Source organism: Pteropus alecto, unplaced genomic scaffold (assembly GCF_000325575.1).
Source record: "Pteropus alecto unplaced genomic scaffold, ASM32557v1 scaffold189, whole genome shotgun sequence".
Taxonomy (NCBI): Eukaryota; Metazoa; Chordata; class Mammalia; order Chiroptera; family Pteropodidae; genus Pteropus; species Pteropus alecto.
Window position 1 is genome coordinate 3,033,521 of NW_006442117.1, and position 11,021 is coordinate 3,044,541.

The following is an 11,021-nucleotide window of genomic DNA, read 5'->3' on the forward strand; positions in this document are numbered from 1 at the left end:
ACTACATAATCCTGGAGTCTATTTTATCAACGACCTATTTTACTATTATAAATACTAATAAATGAGACTTGTTCAGACATCTTTGCCCAGCGGTTGATTTTTTTTAGGGTTCTTGCACCTGGATTTTGGGAGCCTAGGAGGACACACATCGTTTAGGCATGGCGTTTTCTTCTAGAAAGACAGACCGTGCCAGTGTACAGTCCCATCTGCAGTGGGTGGAAATCTCCCTCCCGCTCTTGCCTTGCAAACGCGGACACTCTCATTCTCTTTAGTTTTTGCCCATCTGGAAGTTACGTGGTGTCACTGAGCACGAGGGCCCCCCGAGAGGCCCCAGGGGTTTCGGAGCTGACCCCGGGACAGAGCGGACATGGTCCGCTTTCCAGCTCAGAACCGTGGTTTCCTCGGCTATGAAATGGGATCGATGACAGTGTTTCCTAAAGAGAAGTATTAAATACCTAACGCTGGTCCCAACCACTTCTGACTGTTCTCCCTCCCCGTTCCGGGCTCCTCTCCAAGCTCGTCCCGCCCCGAGGCCCAGGCGTGCCCCCCAAATGTGGATCACACCCCGCTACTCTGCCACTCCCTTTCCTGAGCCCGTCCTCGGCGGGTGGCACGCAGAACAAAGCCTGTCCCCCAACCCGACCCACCCGAGTCCACCTGCCTCCCTAAGGAGCGTCGTTCGCTCGCTCTGCCCCTCCCCCCGCTCACCTGCACTGTGGCTCCTCCTCCCTGTCCTCGCCGCCTTCCCCTTGAAAACCACTTCTGAAGAGAGACCTGCCCTGCCTACCTGCCATTTCCTGTTTAGTCCCTTCACAGATCTCATTACCAAGTGTAATGACATAGTCCTGCGCTTGCTCTGGTGTTTTCTGTCCCCCCCACCCCCACCCCACTCCCAGTGAGCTCGCTGAGAACAGGGACAATGAACCTTCTCGGTTCACCGCCGCGTCCCCAGCCCCTGCTCCCAAGGAGATGTTCAGAAAGCCCTGGCTGAGGGAATGAATAACCGCTTCGCTTTGCCTCTGGTTTGGTGGCTTCTGAACCCACAGCAGCGGGACGTAGCGAGGTAGCTGCCCCATCTGCGGGACTGTCCATCCGGGCGGCTCTCTGTCTGATCCGAGCCTCTCCAGGCGGTTTCTGATCCCTCCCAGTCACCAACTCCGAGTTCCCGGTTCCATTTCGCCTTCCGCAGCTCTGGAATGAAATGCCTGATAGGTCCGACTGTTCCGTGTTCAAAGTGCCTCCCCCCACCTTACTCCTTGGGTGGCACTCCCCCTCAAGGGTTTCGATAAACAGTCATGGGCTCGCTACATGCTCATCGAATAAATGCCCACCGAGTGCCAGGTACTATCTTCAGCACTCAGGATCCAAAGACGAAAAAAGATACAGCATTTCGTAACTTCAAGGAGCTCACAGCCCAGGGAGGGAATAATGAGATGCCATGTAGCCAGTGGATACCTAACTCAGTTTGAGAGAGAGGAAGATCTGGGCAGGCTTCCTGGAGGACATGCCACGGGATCTGAGCCAGATGAAGGGGAGGAAGGCGTGACAAACCCGGGAACCTCGTGAGCCCAGATTTGGAACTGAAAAGCAACATTTTGCGGTCAGGAAAACAGCAGTTGACTGTTGCTAGACAACAAAGCGCAAGTCAGAAAGACGGCAGGGTCTGAGCAGGGAGGGCGCAGGAGCTGGGTCTAGGAGCCAGGTGTTTGAGCAGAAGAGGCCCCCGAAAGTCCAATGGGGGTGGGGAAGGGCGCATTTGAGGACACATCTGAGGACACATCTGAGGACACATCCGAGACCGGGTGAAATCTGAGGAGGGTCTGAGCTGGGGCAGAGGTAACAGAGAGGTGGGGACAGCTTCAAGGGCCTTTTGGAGTTAAAACCGGTAGGACCTGGTTACTGATTAAGTGTGTGGCAGGCCGCCTGAGAGAGAGTGGAGTCAAGCGCTGGAGTCGAGGGCTGGGTGACGCAGCTGTGACCGAATTCCATCCACAACGAGGATGCCTGATGCCTGGCGAGGGGGTGTGGGGAGCTGGACAGAGCAGGCGTGAGTCCTGACATGTAATGTACAGCATGGCGACTACAATTCACCTTGATAACTGAAGTTTTTGGGGTCCCCTTAACGTTGCACGGAAGCTGGTGCCTCATTCGCCCTGGTCCTGGCCCTGAAAATTAAAACCACGTTGAAGAACGACTATACGTCATGGGGTTCGAGGCACGAAGTCAAAACACCCCGCACCAACTCTCTCCGACCAATACCCAGAATTTCACCGACTCTCATTTATGGCTTGATGGTCGTGGTCATCACTTTTCTCTTCCTCTCTCCCGTCCTTTATTAAAATGCCTACATTTCCGGCGTCGAACCTCTACCGCTACGTCACGTCAGGGAACCCAGGACGCTCCTGCGTGCGAGTGTTTCTAGTCCCGCTTTACGACGAGCAAACTGAGGCTCGGAGAAGTTAAACGGAATATGTGGCTTCAAGGGCTACCTCTGTCACACTGGGGTGACTTAGTCACCTAGAGCAAGCGCACGTCTATCACACTGCATGTCGCTTAACTGCTGGGAGCCTCGGATTCTTTTGAGTAAAATGTGAAGGCTGATTGTCTATACCTCACAGTTCTGCATAAGGATTAAAGAAGAAAACAGACTTGAAGTGCTCAGCTCAGGGCCCGGCACATAGCAAGAGCTCGATACATTTATTATTGTTATATTATTATTGTTATTGTGCAATTGGCCACAGGTCAACAGCTACCAGGAGCCAAGGTCGTGCTGCTACTGAACTCCCAGAATTCCTTGCTCTAGAGGCAGGGTCTCAATCCCAGGTAGGTGGGAAGAAACGAGGTAAAGAGGATCTATTTATCACCTTCGAATTAAATATGGCAGATTTTGAACCACCACATGTACTATTTTCAAAACGTATCATTGCCTTGACCCTTCCCATCGGCTGAGGTGGTCAGTCAGCGACACAGGGACAGCTCCCTGAGTCACCTGGGAGTGGAGCCCCTGGAGTCACAGCCCCCACCGCCTGCTGTCAAAACTCCAGTTCTGCTGTCCCGGCGACTTTGGCAAACAATGCCATTTCCATCTGTCCCCTTAAATGGCTATTTCGCAGTTGCAAACGGCACGGTTCACACCTTCCCCTGCTGCTGCGGCCCTGCCTCCTCCCCGAGCAGCACACCCTCTTCTCGTCTGGACTCCACGTGTGATCATTGACTCGTACATTTGTTTAAAAAAAAATCTCCTCTGCTTAAATTCTGTTTAATCACCGAGAACACAAGAAACTACACTCAATTTAAGATCAGCCTCTCTGCCCCTCACGCTCAGCCTTTCTCCTCGTCACCCTGAATGACAGCCCGTGTCCTTCCGAGGGGCCTCTCGCTGTCTGTCTCGAGGGCCTTCCCGTCAGGTATCCCCTCTCTCCAGCACCCTCGGTTTTCCCCTCCGTCTGTGGGTCTTACGGGCATACAAATTATTTCCAAGGGCCTGTCTTTCCGAGGAGTCTTCCATGCTGAATTCCCCTCCGGAGATGCTGCCTTGCTTCGTGCCCCACCCCGCTGGCTCTGGCCTCTGCCCTTCCATAAAACTACCCTTCCAAGGTCATCAGACGACGTGCTGCCACGTAAAAGAGACATCCCTCATCCTCCCTTGGCCTGGCTCTGGGCAGCCCTGGGCGACCGCTTCCACGCTCAGGCGCTGTCTTTCCTCGGCGCCCAGGATTCCACATTCTCCCGAGTCTTCCCTTGGCCTCTCCCTGCCTTCTGGTGCATCCGGGTCGTGTTCGCTTGCTAGGGCTGCTGCAGCAAAGCACCACGGACTGGGGGGCGTCAACGACGAAGATTTATCGTCTCGGGATTCTGCGTGAAAAAATGAGAGTAGGTGAGCGAGCGACCGGTTCCCTCGCCGTGTAAGTCCCACGTCGACGCGGTGTTTCCACTCACACGATGTTCCTTCGCTGTGTCTTTTTAACCCATCTGCCTGTCGCCTCCCATGGTGGCGAAGACTGGCCTTCTAGTCCCTTCCTACCCCTGCGACAGACAGCGCAAGTAGTGTCTGATGAATAATTAATGGTCGACGTTTATTTAGCACAAACGATTTTAAGGATAATTTGAAGAAAGGGATTTGAAAATAAATAAAATGGAGTAGTCTTCAAGGAGCTCACAGGGACCTAATTGTATGATTTTTTTTCTTCTTAAAAAGAGTATCTTGTTGAATGCAAAACTAAGTTTGGTTTAATATTTGTTTTTTTGTTATACTTTTTATAAAATTTAACAGGTCATTAAAAATCTCTTCTGCGGGCAATGAGACCTTATTTTGTCAGCAAGTATGGTTGGTGTGCCAGATTCTGGCTGTAGGCGCAATCGGTCTGTGTCGCTACGTGTCTGGCAGGCAAGGTTGCTGGTTCAAGTCCTACTGTGTGTACTTGCAGGGGTCCAGGGTCCCTACATTGGGACACGTTTGAATCCGAATCCACGTCGTGGGGCGGGGAGGCTCGTCTTTAAAGCCTGGCGCTGGATCTCCACTCCATGCTTCGAAATGAAATCGCAGCCTGCTTTGGCCTTGACTTTAGCTTTGGTCTAATCATAGTCTGATAGGTATGTCGACAGCAGCTTTTTCATTTAACTTTCCCCTTTGTTGACAGGAACACAAAGTCTTTGAATTTTCTTGGCATCTGTGAGGTGAGTCATGCCTATTATAGATGCAGAAATGGAAAGAGGAATGGTTTGCATGAGGGCCAGACGGCAAGTCCGAGAATCCAGCGAATCCAGCGCCACGCGCCTGCCCAGAACTCCCGACGGCTGCTGCCTTCTCGTCCCTTCACTGGGCCTGGTGGCGACATCAGGAGAGAAAAGCAGTCGTGGCCCGTTGAGAGGAGAAGAGACAGAAGCCAAGAGTTCCCTGCACTTCAAACGGTAATGACAGACCCAGGTTGCATTCATGTTCTGTCCAGCTGAGGTGAAGACATACAAGTAGGGGGTGTCTTCCTTCTCCCCTGCCCCTGTCCCCCTCGGCCTCCGAAAGCCAGCGAGCCCTCAGCCTCTAGCAGATGGGAGCTGGGTTCCGGGCAAAACAATGTTATGACGACAACAGAAGAGGCGAATCGCGACATCGCCGCTCATTGCCCAAGGAGTGTTTGACTCTAAGCTAGAAAACGTGCAACCTTGCACGTTCCCGTTAGAGATGGAGACGTTTCCCTTGTCACAAACAGAAGCTCTCTCACTGTCTTGGGTATAATGGGTGTTAGCAAAGGATGAACACCCGTGAGCCAGACAGCGCTGGGCATTTTGTATGGTCTCATTTAATCCTCATGACCACAAATATTTATTGAGCAACTATTGTGTGCCAGACACCATATTGGGGACAGGAAAAATAAATTGGGCACAGTTACACAGTTACACAGTTACACAGTGGAAGGTATAATAATGATCAAATAATTATTCTACGGGATTATAAGGGCAGAGAGATTGTAAGCCCAGGTGGCCATGGGAACGCGTAGGAGGAGGCTCAGACCCGGTTCTGGGTTGCCAAGGAAGTCTTACCGTAGGAAGGGATGTCTCATCACTATTTGATGGAAATTATTATTTCCAGAATTGTCTGAGTCTCTTATGATTTATGGAAAACAGAATACTGGCTGCTAAACATGCCACTTCCTAATCTCAGAACCTGTGACTGTACCTTATGTGTCAGAAGGGACTTTGTTGATGTGATTAAGTTACAAACCTGGGGATGGGGAGATACCTTGGGTTATCTGGGTGGGCCCAACGCAGTTCCACGTAAGAGGGGAGCGAGAAGGTGACGGTCAGCAGTGGGAGACGGGATGATAGACGCAAGAGGCTGGGTGACGAAAGGAAGGGCCACAAGCCAAGGAACACAGGTGGCTCTAGAAGCCGGAAAAGGCAAGAAAACGGATTTTCCTTTAGAGCCTTCGGAAGGAACCTACCCTACCCGCAGTTGGTTGTAATCTATCAGACTCATTTTGGCTTATTAGAACTAAATAGAAAAAACTTGTGTTGTTGTAAGCCATCGGGTTTGTGATTTGTTACAGCAGCAATAGGAAACTCATACGGATTTTATGTCATAATGTGTCCGATGTCATGTTCGAGAGGATGAAGCTAGGGTGAGAACCAAGAGTGGTCAATTACATCTCAATAAAACCGGGGGGGAAAATACAAGACGGAATGTTCCAAAGCCCAGGTGGTCTTTTCCCAAAGTTTGTGTTACCGCTTAAAAAAGTCCCGGGGTGCTGCTCAGTTCACATTGCAGAGCTCGTCTGCCAGTTTTGCTCCCCTCTCTCTCGCCTAAAGCAAGAGACAGTAAGGGGCACTCGAGGCTAAATGTGGGGGTGCCAGCTGGAGGACGAATATGTCCATTACATCTCAATAAAACCGGGGGGGAAAATCCAAGACGGAATGTTCCAAAGCCCAGGCGGTCTTTTCCCAAAGTTTGTGTTACTGCTTAAAAAAGTCCCGGGGTGCTGCTCAGTTCATATTGCAGAGCTCATCTGCCCGTTTCTCTCCCCTCCCTCTCGCCTGAAGCAAGAGACAGTAAGGGGCACTAGAGGCTAAATGTGGGGGTGCCAGCTGGAGGACGAAATCCGTGGGTGGATTTTTTTTTTTTTTTTTTTACTTTAAACGTGGCTGCTTTATTTGCACTTTTAAAATGCACAGAAAGTTTCGCAATATCCGCTTTTCCCTGTCGATCAGCAAGGCTTTACGAGACCGTGAAAATTTTCATCACACCAGTTGGGCATACTGAAACACAATGGATAGTTTACAAATGACTTTTTTCGATCAAGAACATTTTGCAAAATACACACTCTGGTACCTTTTTTTCGCAATAGTATAGTGGAAAGAGAACTGGATTTGGTGAAGAGATTCAGGCTCCAGCCGTGGTACTGGGACCGGTACCAGTGCTGGTACTGATTAGCTCTGAGACTTGAGCGAATTCTTTCCCTTTTCGGGGCCTCATTTTCTGCGTCTGCAGACTAAGGCCTTGAGCTAGGTGGTTCTGATGTTCCTTTAGTGTTAACATCTTACGATTTCTCGAGACGATCGGTAGGTCCTGCCCCTCCCCCACCAGCACACACTCTGTGAACCCACTAAGCACCTAATGGGAGTTTAGTCTTAGCATCTCGGATGCCAGTTCATTTATTATTGAACCACAGAAAAGGAAAAACCCTTCTCTTCTTCCAAAGGGTCCAGTGCTGGCAGAGATCGTCTTAGGTTCCCTGAGCTTCAGACCACCTGCAGATCGAGCTGGAAGATGAATTAGCAGTGGGCGAAGTTGAAGAGAATGAACCTACTTTGTCAGTTTCGTCGTTGTGTATAAAGTATACTTTGAATGGTCCAGATGAAAAACCATTCCAGCTAATTTCAGGAAAGGCCGCGCTCCACGTTATCTGGTGCCGGAGCCTGACGGGGGAGCTAGAAATATGATCTGGATCTTTGGCAAACGATCCTCGGGGCCCAGCATGCCGGAGTCAAGGCTGTCTCAGATCGTGTGTCCAAATTAAACGTCAGTGTGTTAACCTGGAGTGATTCTGAGGCTTCGGCTACGCCGGGGTGATACCTGCGGGTCCCAGGAAGCCTTAGTGATCATTCCCGGCCTGTCACAGCTTTGCATCTTCGAAGCACAGAAGCCACAGCACAGATGTCTCTTCACCTTTCTGCGCTGCTCCCAGACGCACGTCTGTGAAGCTGCTGCTGTCACCCAAACTTCCTCCTTGACACTTCTCTGCTTTCCGCCCTGCGGATGCCCGGCGTACTCAGGAAACACATTGATTATCACCCCGACAACGACCGTAATAAACGTCCCGTGGTCTTCAGCGATTTCCCCTCCTCCGCCTCTGCCCAGCGCTTGACATTATCATCACTCTCTTCAGAACCCGTTTCCACCTTTCCCCGCGAAGCTTCGCTCCGCTCGCTCCCCTTCCTGGCAGGTCCTGCCGCGTGTCACCGTCACCGTGGCCTCGTCGCTGTCCCTTGCCTGCTCACCCTCCGCCTTTCACGTCTGTCCCTGGTCCCAGCTCTTTCCTCTCTCGATCACCTCATCCACTACGGGGTTTGATCAGCACCCCAATGCGGACTGCCCTGGAGTCTACAGAGAGCGCCGAGCCCCCTCGCCGGCCTCAGTTTCCACACAGTGAAGGTGCTGGGGTCACAGCGCTCAGTCCCGTCTGCCACTCGGAGCAGCTGGGTGAATGTGAACAAGTGACTTAAGCCTCGGGTTTCTTTATCTCTAAAATGGGGAGAATAACAGAATCTACCTCATATTCTTGTAGCGAGTATCAAAGAAGTTAATTTGGTAAAGCGATTGGCACATAACAATCACGTAAAACATGTTATCTGTTTTCCTGTTTGAATAATTGAGCCTTTTAACTTGTATACTGTTAGCGTATCAAATACACACCCCGCCTCCCTAAAAAACGAATCACGTCACGCGCCCCTCGAATGATTCCGGCTTCTGTTGTGGGTGCCGCCTGCCTTCTTCCCGTTTTCTAGACCCGGGAGTCGAAGCCACTTTGAGCCTCTCTCTATTTCGCCCCTTTATCTAGTGAACTGCCATGTCCTGTCTCGCAGTTGGAATCTGGCTCTTCCTCCTCGGTAGCCTAATTTGCTGTGGCCATTGTCATGGTTCCCTTATCGACGTCCCTCACTCATGTTTTTCTTGCTGCCCGTCCATCCTGTACCTCGTGAAAGTGTCCATCTTGGCATGGAGCTGTGACTGCACACTTCCCTGGTCCCCAACACACTTCTCCTACTCACCTGTCTGGTTGAGTAAGAGCTGGTCCTCCGGTGGGACTAATGGGGTGTGTTACTCAGCAGGGCCGAGGCTGGGTTCCTCCTGCGTGCGGGGGCGGGGTGGGGGGAGCGGACAGCCATCTGAGCCCGAGGAGGCATCAGCTTCTGGTGGGAGAAAATGTGAGTCACTCCGTTGTTCTCAGCGACTGGCAGAGAGTGTACAGAGAATGGAAACTCTATTCTGAATCGTAAAAACATCGAAAATCACACGGGCATGAATAACACTCAATCAGAAACATTTATCAGGCGTCTAAGTACCAGACACCATGGCCGGGTGTTGGGGACACAGCGTGAAGGTGACAGTCTTTGCTCTCGGGATTTATGGTCAGAGGGAGAGGGGCGGATCCAGGGGCTGTTATAACAGAGTGAAAGCCACTGCGCTTTTCCACGGGGGTCCACGGAGTGGCACCCTTACCCGTGGGGGCAGTGGCGGGAGGGGCGGGAGGGAGGAAGCAGTCAGGAGGAAGTGCCACGTTCACGGAGACAGACGCATGAGGAGTCACTCAGCCAAGCGTGGGTGGAGAGGAAAGGTGAGGACGGGGTGTCTCAGGGTGGGGGTGCCCGGGCCCACCAAGAGGCAGAGACCTGGTGAGCTGGTGCGGCAGGTCTCGGGCTTAGCTGGGGGCAGAGTGAGGGATGTCGGGAGAGGAGACTAAAGAAGTGAGCCCGGATGGACGGGGAACTCTCTTTACCATGACGAAAGCATTGGGTTTTGTCCCGGGGGCGCGAGGGAGCCGCTGACAAGCTTTGAGCAGGGACGTGGTCTCATCGGATTTCCTTTATTTTTAGAAGCTGAAAAAAAGGCCAGGATTTTAGTGGAGAAAAGGCTAAGCACATCGATAATTAGAACTCAAACAATTTTAGTAATTCTGTTTCAACAACTGAAACAATTTCAGTTTTAAGATACTTGATTTACTTGGTTCTTTGCCGCTGATCCTCGAAGTTTACATGTAACAAAGGAAGTCATCGACTGACGTGTGTGCCATTGTCCAGATAAGTATTTATTACAGGACGCCAGAGTCAGCAAGGACCGCAGAGGGGTCTGACTGAAAATGAAGGCGTCGGTGACTGGATGGCGGGTCCTTGCACCGCCTGTCCCTGTGGCCCTGAGTACTGTAAAACCGAGCAAGTCCAGGGGTGGAGGGGAGGGCGTGATGCAGGCAAGGGCCCTGAGGCGCCCCGGGGCCTGGCCCAGCCCGACACCCCTCCGGAGGCGAGGTCGCGGAGAGCTCCCCACACGGGCCTGAAGCAGGTTCACAGGGGAGGACGGTGAGCGTCTGAAAGGCCAGCACTGGGCCCGTGCCGTCATGGTAACAGAAACGGCCCCTTTTAACCCATTTTTGAAAGGCAGAGACACAGTCTCGCTTCCAGGCCCAGACTCAAGGCTGGCTTAGCAGGAGTTGGTCCTACACAGCCAGGGTCTTTAGCAAACCATCTCTCTTGTGCCTTAGTCATCCCAGGGGCAGAAAAGCCTGTTAGTCGCAGAGTGAAGATGACTTACACTTGACAGTTGCTCACAGTGAAGGTTGAAGACGTGGCTTCCCCAAACCCCAAACACCTTTTAAGGTCACTGGAAATGTTAACAACACCGTTTTCTCACAGTAACAGCTGCCACCAACCTGGGGACATCTCTCGACTTTGAGTTAACACTCTAGAGTGCACTTACATTTCGGAGAGAGCCGCATTTTTGTTCCGTCTGTGCACCAGTGAGGTTTCGTGTGCGAGCGACACCGTGCAGAGGGGGCCGTGTGAGACCTCTGCCCGGATTCGCGGTCTGGAGCCCACGTGTCTGCCGGGCGACGCTGAGCAAGTTACTTGCCCTCTCTGCGAAGGAGCCTCTGGCTCCTCACATCCGAAAGGAGGGTAAAAATATCTACCTTACAGGACTAAAAGAGACAATTCACGTCGAGCGCTGAGCGTGGTAAATGTTTCAGAAAGTAACTGTTTCTTCATTTACGGATTTCCGTTGCTCCCCTGGGGTGACGCCACACAGGGACGAAGGCCGCTGTGAGTGTGAGCCGTGACTGTTATCACCCTTCATCCAGGACTTCAAGCCATCGTGTCCACTTGTCACCTCAGTACGGCGTCGGCGATGACACCGTCTGGCCGAGCGACGCCAACCGAACATCTCACTGCTTCTGGGGGATTCGTGTTACTCCAGGATTTACCTGCTCTCGGCGTGCCTCGATTGTGCAGCTAGGAGCAAGCCACCTTTTTCCTGC

The 11,021-nt window shown here is 52.0% G+C and overlaps 1 long non-coding RNA gene across 5 annotated transcripts in view; it reads right to left on the reverse strand.

Moving 5' to 3' along the window:
• Positions 1–687: 687 nt before the first annotated feature.
• LOC107196311 overlaps positions 688–11,021 on the reverse strand; it is a 39,315-nt gene continuing 28,981 nt past the window's right edge. Inside the window, exons 3-6 of one of the 5 annotated variants that reach the window (XR_003042805.1) lie at positions 9,492–9,591; positions 8,764–8,904; positions 1,456–3,855; positions 688–1,191 (exon numbers count right to left, since the gene is read on the reverse strand). This is a non-coding gene — a long non-coding RNA (uncharacterized LOC107196311). Of the gene's footprint in view, positions 3,856–8,763; positions 8,905–9,491; positions 9,592–11,021 lie in introns of all 5 variants that reach the window. The other 4 variants (XR_003042807.1, XR_003042804.1, XR_003042806.1 and 1 more) reach the window with 4 other exon arrangements.